Source organism: Limulus polyphemus, unplaced genomic scaffold (genome assembly GCF_000517525.1).
Source record: "Limulus polyphemus unplaced genomic scaffold, Limulus_polyphemus-2.1.2 Scaffold49, whole genome shotgun sequence".
NCBI lineage: Eukaryota > Metazoa > Arthropoda > Merostomata > Xiphosura > Limulidae > Limulus > Limulus polyphemus.
Window position 1 is genome coordinate 698,605 of NW_013665659.1, and position 9,692 is coordinate 708,296.

A 9,692-nucleotide genomic window follows, 5' to 3' on the forward strand; every position below is an offset into this window, starting at 1 on the left:
TTCGTAAGTGTCAACGATGGTTCAGCAAATTTCGTTCAGGTGACTTTAGCCTTAAAAACTGTGATGGAAGGGGCCGATATGTCGGAATTGAAACGGTTCGCAATATATATATATAAGATGTCATTTTTTTATAGCCATGGTTATGCGCTATACTGAGGTTAATCGCACTATATAAGAACGAATCTCCTGGTCTTGTGTATATATATATATATTACACTTTGAACTAATTCCTCCATTGTCGATCATACTCGGTTTGATAGCCATTGATGCCTGTTATTAAGCATCACCACAATTCCTATTGTAATAAGCTTCTGTGAAGGATAACGACACCAATCAAATGTATTTTGACAAACTTTTCGCAGACCCTGCAATACACCGAGATGTCGGGTTCAAGACAACGGGTGCATTTTTTGGTAGTTACTAATTTCAGGAGCTTTTAGTAGAGACGTCACTAGTCATTTTGTTTAGGTCTGAGCTACTATTTCCTGTGAACGTTAATTTCTCTACCAGTCCTGGACCCCATGGAAATGGCGAAAATCAACATGGCTGAATGAGAACAATATTTTTAGTGTTCTGAGTGCAGGTCAAAGGAACTAAATATCGATTGGAGCTGCATCAGATGATCTGATAGGCATGAGATTGAATGTGATTCCAGTTTCTCGGAAAACAACGGTTGGTTTCACGGCTGGAATCTTGTAAACTTTTGGCTTGTGAGCCTTCGTCAATTTCAAGTAATTCTTTCCTTATCTGGCTAAGTAATATTGATTTACGATCTGAGCAAGCTACCTGCTTAGAACAAAATATATAATCAACCATAGTAACGAGTATCGCTAATGCAATATACTTTCTTATGTTCTTAATTATAAATATTAGAATGCATTATTTCATTAGTTGGACACCATCGCTTTTAGTGTGTTACGTATTACAATTTCTAAAAGACTAAAACTGAGTAAAATTGTAATTTAGATTTAGTAGTTAAATAAATGCCGATATGTATCCAATTTATGATACTTGCCAACAAGATTGATATAGTTTTCTTTGTTTTATAAAAATGTTTTACTATATAAACAATATAACTTACAATAACAGTTATTACCAACCGCTACTACAAACAGTGATTTATATATAAAAGTTTTACAAACTTACAAACAATACAAAATCTTCTTTCTAATCTGGAACTTCCTTGATGTCTTATCGGTTCACGATGAGCGATTTAATTTCGAGTTGACGTAGGCACAATTCACTTAATAGAGAGCTAGCTACCTCTGTATTCTTCGCATATTTTTTCCCACCGATAAAATTACATAATATTTTCGTTAAAGTTTTAATGTCAGATGTGAATCCACTGAAGTTAAATGGTTTGTAATGTTCGAAATTTATAAACGTTCCTGGTCAAATATATATGAAGTTCCCGATTAATAAGCGTTATAAGAATCACAGTTATAGCTTCCGAAGTTTATAGCACACTAACTATAGCAAGCCAATAATATACTCTTTTCAGGAGCGTCGCGTTGGTTATAGTTATAGGCGTGTGGAGAGTTTTTCGAAAATTCAGATGTCATCACAATACAAAGCTACACTAGCATTTACGTACACACATACATTGTTGATTCTTACACTCGATAATCTTTTACAACTTTAGAGAATAGGCGGGAGTTTCGCAATACATATTTAACAGTATACGTTATGTACATTTCTAAACATAGATTTAATTTAAACAAACATCGATATTAAAATACATATATGATAATAAATCTGTCACAAGCGATATTTTTAACAGTAAACACTATCTCGGGAAGTTCGGCCAGCTTTAGAAGTTGTTAGTTATAAATTCACATCAAGAAATCATGCTCAGTATATGGCAATGGCATTTTGGGTCATAGTGTTCTCTCTCGCTAACGCTCTGCCGTACGAGTTTTCCTGTTTATATGGCTCTAAAATAGCTAATTTGTGTTTTTATTTCACCAGATGACGGTTTAATCATGTGAATGAAGTGTAAGTACCAAATTTTTAGAAGGTTTAATTATTTTGAAAACACCATATCATAAATCACTAAATCGGGTTTATTCTAGTAACAAATCTTCGCAAACAAAATCATATCAATTAAATTAAGTTACTTCAAATCAACATACAAGATTTCTGTAAATGTGATGGCATCATAACAAGGTTCGTAATGAAAGCAGATTTTTGTATTGTTTACGTATAATAGAATGGGCCCGAGATGACCAGGCAGTTAGGGAGCTCGACTCTCAATCTGCGGATCGTGGGTTCGAACCCTCATCCGACCAAACGTGCTCTCCCTTGTAGTGTGACGGTCAATCCTACTATTCGTTGGTAAAAGAGTAACTCAAGAGTTGGCGGTGGGTGTTTCACTGCTAAATTAGGGACGGTTAGTGCAGATAGCCCTCATGTAGCTTTGCGGAAAATTTAAACCAAACCTATAATAGAAATGACGTTAGAAGTTGTTTATTTTTTCTGAGTTTTTTCTATTTTATCTTTTCGATATTTAATATATTTGGTGTGTGATTCTGTCTATTTTGAAATGTGTATGTTGCACATGTACATGTTGACGCAGGTTCAAGTTTACATAAGAAAGAACCAGAAATTTGATGGATATATTCCTTTCATTCTGCCTTCGATTCAACGTAATGTATGGCGTACATTTACTGTAAAAGTGTGTAGCTAATTTTAGAATGTGGTTATCTTGATTTCAAGATGATACGTGATGTATCTTATTGTTCTTTACTTCATTGTCCAATATAATGACATAATACTATTTGTTGTTTGCGTCAATAAAGCTATTGAAATCAAAATGTCTACACAGTTAAATTTTAAACAGAAGTTCCATTATTTATAAGAAATAATTCGACTTAGTGACTTCTTATTGAAAAAAAAAAGTTTAAGCAAAAAAATATATTAATAAAAAAACGTCTCAAAAAATCAAGTAAAGTCGCTTGTTAATACAAAGATACATAATTAAAAGGCTAAGGGCCGATAGTTACAGTGGTTAAATATTATTCAAGCACAGTTTATGAATAAGAAAAAAAATGGGAAGTGATTAATAATGTCAATGTTTCGTAATTAAACTATTTATGGTATTTAAGATAAAATAGGAATTTATTTCAAGTAAGATTTTAAGATAGCGAACCGACAAAAAGTATAGAATGATGCCAAAGTCAAAATAAGTTTCTAAGATTCTGGGTAGATTTATTACAGGTTTTTTTTTCTATAATTCTAATACTCACACCAAAACTGGGTGTGTCGATAATGAAAACGTTATTAGCCGCGTGAACGTGCTTCATGCTAAGTTTTAAATGAAATAGTATAGCTATCCTAAATCTTAATGCCACTCTATTTATACAAACGTTCGAAATAAAAATAACAAAGCAGTCTAAAGAGCATGATATGCCACACTGACTCATAATAAAACAAATTTGTAACCATATTTCCAAGTTTGCTGCCAATGATTTAGCAGCAAACTTGAGGGGGCTTATAACTCTAAAATTTGGTGTTCAATCTCTGCAATGGGCGTAGCACAGATGTCTTATTGTATAGCTTTGCACTTAACAACTCAAAAACAAAGTTTACAACCTTTATTTATTTATTCGAGATCAGAACACAACAAGTACGTTCAAATGGAACAGATAAGCATTTTGTACTTTTATGAGCTGTTGCTTTATTGTGTTGATATTGTGAACCGCAACATGAGATGCATGTCTTAACGTAACATATTTAAAAAGCAAAAACAGGTTAGCATTTTCAATAGAAATAGCACATCAATAATTTCTTGAAATATATGTAACCATAGAAAGGGTTAGGTTTGGTCTTTCTCAGCTCAACCACATGGGCTTGGTGTGTCGCAGAAGTTGACATGAACGGACTGTGAATTTGAGGATTCATGATTCTCGACGCATTGACGCAAAAATGCGATTCGCACTTTGGAGATGTGAGTGCGCTATTAGTGATAGTGAAATTCCACTATTCGATCTGACAAGAGGAGTCCAAAAGTTGGCATTTTACGGATTCTGCCCTAAATTCCCACACATACAGTAGTGTTTTAATCTTGATGGGGAGGAAAAACATGCTCTGGTAGATGAAATATTGGTGAGTCATTGCAGTTGGAACGATCAGCAGAAAAGGTCATGACATAAAAACTTAAGAAATGCTCAGCTGGTGGAATAATTGTCATATACTTATTCACGTGGATAGCCAGTATGTTGTTAAAATATATTTCGAATTTTTAAAGAAGCGACGAATAAAACTGTAGTAGCTGAGACACTATTTATATCATCAGATTTCTTGAAAACAACTGTTATGTTGTGAACTGTTGAAGTGAACTTTTTCATCAGCTTCGTTTATGTGATAACACATTAGAATGGCCCGTCATGGCCAGGTGGTTAGGGCGCTCGACTCGCAATCTGAGGGTCGCAGGTTCGAATCCCCGTCCCACCAAACATGCTCGCCCTTTCAGCCGTGGGGGCGTTATAATGTGCCGGTCAATCACACTATTCGTTGGTAAAAGAGTAGCCCAAGGGTTGGCGGTGAGTGGTGATGACTAGCTGCCTTCCCTCTAGTCTTACACTGCTAAATTAGGGACGGCTGGCGCAGATAGCCCTCGTGTAGCTTTGCGCGAAATTCAAAACAAACAAACAAACACATTAGAATAAGGGGAAGTTTTTGTTAACACGAAATTATTTATTTTAACACCATATATTTTTATGAACTAACTTGCTCATTAATCAGAAGAACTGACGAACCAGCCAGTTAGTATACTTGATCCCTGAGCGGATCAAACGACCACAGCGTCAGTGCGAGAATACTTCTTTACAATTTACGATATATTTAAAACATATATTGAAGTTTTCAATTGTTATATTATAAATTTATATGACCTAGTTTTAAAAATGCTAAGCCCCTAGTGGCACACAGTTATGTCTGCGGACTTATACCGCTAGAAACCGGGTTTCGATACCCGTGGCGGGCAAAGCACATATAGCCCTTGGGGTAGCTTTGTGCTTACTAACAAAAGCAACAAAAATGCTAAAATATTCCATAATATTCACTACATGATGAATAATTTTCTTATCATAACTTCAAATAGATATCCATTAATAAATGTGATTTTACAGTAATAAAGTAAAGCTTAATTGAAACGAACCTCTGAATCAAACTTATTTATAATCATTTTATCGACGTTTTTTTAAATGCTAAATACCAAAATGTGAGTTATACTCACTTAAATTATACACGAGTCACAATTTTTGACTTGAAATTACTGCATTCCCAGGTATATTCCATGACTTACTTGGTTAGTTGTTTGAAACCCAATAAAGAAGGACGAAACGTTGTTCTTTTATATAAAACACTTAGACACTGATATAGGTTGTCAAAGTTAATTTAAAAAACATCTTAAAGTTTGAAACGTTGAATGTTGCAGACAATGCTCTTAGGGTTGAAGAAAACTATAACGTAAACTAATGACGAACTTGTAACGCTATCATACTCTAGATATATATAGTTCTATCTTGTAAAGTGACATAGAATACACGTTTACATCACTTAAGAAAGACATCCATTCATGCGTCACTGATACTGGTCTTCAAAAAGCTTGTCACTGAGCTTGAGATTTTGAACAAGTACACTTAGGTTTATTCTCCTAGCGATTTTTGAGTGCCACTATTGATTTAACGTCAGTTGTTTTGAAATCTTTAGAGATTTCAAATAATTAGAAAACTTTAAATTCGTAAGTAATGGTATGAATAAAGCAGTCAACTCCACTCTGATAAAACTGGCACTAGAAAACATCTATTTATCTATGTGTAATTGCTTTAACTTCGGTTATCAAGAATTTTAAACCTATTATTTTAAAACTTATAGCGAAATCATATCATTATCAGATAAATGGATTTAATTATTAACAAAACTAATAAAATTAATAAAAATTAAACATAATGTAGGTTTTTGTGATCTCTTCTTTTATTTAACTTCATTATTAGTTTTTTAAGTATAAATCTCTAAACGGTCTAGTTTCAAACTCTCCTTTATTCACTGTTGTTTATCCGAAAGATGTTAAACTTCGATTATCGTTTTGTTTGGTAAATATATTGAGCTATCTTTGGATCACTCTGTATAAAGATAAGAACGTGTGTATAGTGTGTTAACAGCTGGTTAAAAGATTTGGTAACGCCTAGCGTCTAAACGTTACCGAAGTTAACGTTAAAGAAGTGGAAACCCGCCAGAAACATATCCACACATATTTGCACTCAGTATTTGCCTAACCTTCAGGCCTTACTGACAACCAACTGTTTTGAATAGAGCGATAGCTACAATTCTGTTTTGTACATGCTATATTTATCAGAATCTTTCGCACACAACTCTACACTGCCTACAATATTGTGTAATATTTATGCTCCTAAATTTGATTTTCCATCGGGTATTTGATTCATTCACAAATCAGGCAGTATCATAAAAGTTTGGTTGGATCAGTAATCTATGTTTTAAAAATCACCCGAGGAAAATTTACAGATTCGTAAAGTTTATTCAAAACATTTAAATTTTATCAAAAAGTATTTTGTGAAGAAACATGGTATGATATCCACTGTCACATAAGTAGAAACATATGAATATAAATCTGCATTTAAATTGATTATATTTAAAAAAAGTTCTTAGGGAAAAAACAATTCATAAGAAGTACAATTAAAATCATAGGTTTCATTTAGGAAAGTTTGGAGATGATGTAGTGTATCGTAAAACCACTAGATTATAATGTATTTTAAAATAGTTTTTCTGGTATTATTTTAATTTCGCTTCCTTCCTTCTCTATTATTCGACAATACAGGATTGATAATTTGAATAAGTTACGTGTCAACATGCAGGTTACTGTGAGGATTAATGAATACCGTCCAGAACAGATGATGCTTGCAGTAGCTTCATTTAAGAATAGCCTTGATTTGCTGACTGAAATTTACAATTTGCATAATGAAGCCCTTAAATGACGGTTTTTAAAACACTCTGTAAGAAGTTCATGATTTCCTGAACAAATCTCGTGATTTTTGATGTGAAATTTATTTCCCTTGAGGCAAGTATTTTTTTTAAGATAGTCATTTTAACTTTGGGAGTTTCTTTGTTAATCACCCTGTATCATTATAGAGAATATCTGTGTATTTAACAGTTATCGCATATAAGCAAAGATACACTAAAAGGCGAGTGTTATGATATTACACCTATCTTTAAACGAAGAAAAATACTAAAGTAAACTGGAAATCAGCGAAACAAAGAAGTTTAAGAATATCTTAATTGGAATATTAATTACTTATATTATTTACTAACATCCCATTAACTTCAAATTATATAGTCGATAAGTACTTTTTTTTTTAAAGTGTAGAATAATTTGGATAAAACACAAAAATATTTTCAATTCACTGTATTAGTACCGGCTCGTATCTCCAATTAAATTGAGACTTTGTTGATTATGTTTAATGGAACAAATTATCCAATATTTTTAGGTTTGAAAGTCGACGAGTTTAGTGATCATTTCTATCATCCTAAGTACCTTTAGCGAACTATCTAGTTTGATTAAAGAAAGTGAGAATAGAAATTATTTAAGAAAATGATACTAACAAAAATTTTAAGTATGTTAAAAAACGTTTCGTTCGTTTTTGAACAATATTAAAAGATATAATCAAACTTGTAGAGAAATTATGTTTGCATGCTGATGAAAAAGCGTGCTAACCGAATGTTTTATGCTAGTATAAATATTTATAGATGTTTTTCACATTGTACTACGCATGTTCATTTGTAAATTGAATGAAGGAAGGATGTTTTGAAACTATGAAAAGCGAAAACAAAAATTTCTGATAACAACAGATACGAAGTGAAAAACTTAGGAAAACGGGTTAGTTAGAATAATTTTAGCGATGAATGCTAGATATAGGAAAACTAAAGTATTGATATTATAAGTAAATGTAAGCTTCAGTTTACTGAGAAAAAGTGTTATTTGTTAAGGTAGTTTTCTACAGCTATTTAAAGTCTTGATCGTATAGGCAACATATACAGTTTCATGTTCATTATTTTAGGAAAGACGTAGGTTCAAAAGATTCACTTAATACAAAACCCTATAACCCACGCGCTTTGGAAAAGTGGACGTTTCTTCGTCAGGGTTAAACTGAGAATGACCAAGTAAAGATAAGGGTAAGAAAAGGTGGAGTGACGTCATGGCATACCACCAACACAACCCGGAAGTTTTTGTTAACCTTTCAATGTATTGTCGTAAGTGTATCTAATTTCCATTGTGCAATACGACAGGAAAATAGAATGTTAGATATAAAAAGGTTAGAGAGGTTTTGTTTTAAAGAGGTAAGAATGTCAAAAGAAACTATATTGAGTATTAATTAGTAAAGTAAAATAAAGATGTGATATGAAGATCGATTAAAAAGAAAAGGTTACGTAGGTAGAATTAAAAAGATAAAAAACAAACGTGGAAAATTATCATAAATGAATACATAAGTATTAAGAAATGGCAAGTGTAAAAATAAAGAATTCACACCATACATAAAAAATGAAACAGAACTAATTATTGATCGAAGACCTTTGATTCTATGATTTAAGTTTATTCCACTAGGTTGAGCACCTAGTGGCACAGTGGTATGTCTGCGGACTTATACTGCTAGAAACCGGGTTTCGATACTCGTGGTGGCAGTGCACAGAAAGCCTTTTGTGTAGCTGTGTGCTTAATAACAAACAAACAAACAGATCCACTAAGTTAAATAGTATTTTGAGCTCTCCCCCCCAACCCCTATAGTTCTTTATCATTTGGAACAGTTGACACAATTGCAGGGTTTGAAGTGGTGTCTCCATCTATTGAGCGATACTAACGTTATTATAATTTAAATAGCATTTATTCGATTGTTTACGTGTTTGTTGTCATATGCCAGATACACATGCAATGTCTTAAAAGTAATATAATGGGCTTCTTTTATTTCTCTATCGTCGCTAGTTTTGAAACCTGTTTCAATGCTGATAAGAATTACATCATTAATAGAATGACTGGGTTGATTAAAGTGTTAGGCAAGAGGGAGGTCTCTTTTCAGTGTATCTATTCGACATTTAAATATATCTCACAAAAGAGTTGATCGTTCTTTCATAAAAATATGTAAAGATCTCGTTTCGTCCTCATACTATCTCCTTCATCTTTATGTATCAGATGACCTAATTTGATATATAATAGACTGTCATTTTTTCGTTAACATTTTAATTTTTAAAACTTCCCACAACACAAGTTTAAAATTATAGCCTCAAAAATGGCAATTTAATAATTGTTTTTTCGAAAGTCAATTCTATTTTATTTACAATTTATAATTTGACAATTCCGAAATAGCCATAAAATCTAACAAACTAAAAAAAAAGAAAAAAAAGATTTAAATAAATTTTAGTAGAACTGTTTGACTTTGTAAGAAATTTACAAAATCACTTATAACTCCCGACGGCAGAATGAGATATTAGTTTAATAACTGAACTTGATAGCAATGGCTATTCTCGCTTGCAACGCTAAGATCTGGGGTTAGGTTAGATTTATATAATAATTGTTTCTTCTATATTCGTGTAATAGGATAAAATTATGTCACAAGGAATAATATACTTATAACTGTTGTATAATATTACATAGCATGTGACGTTAGTGTATCATATTACAA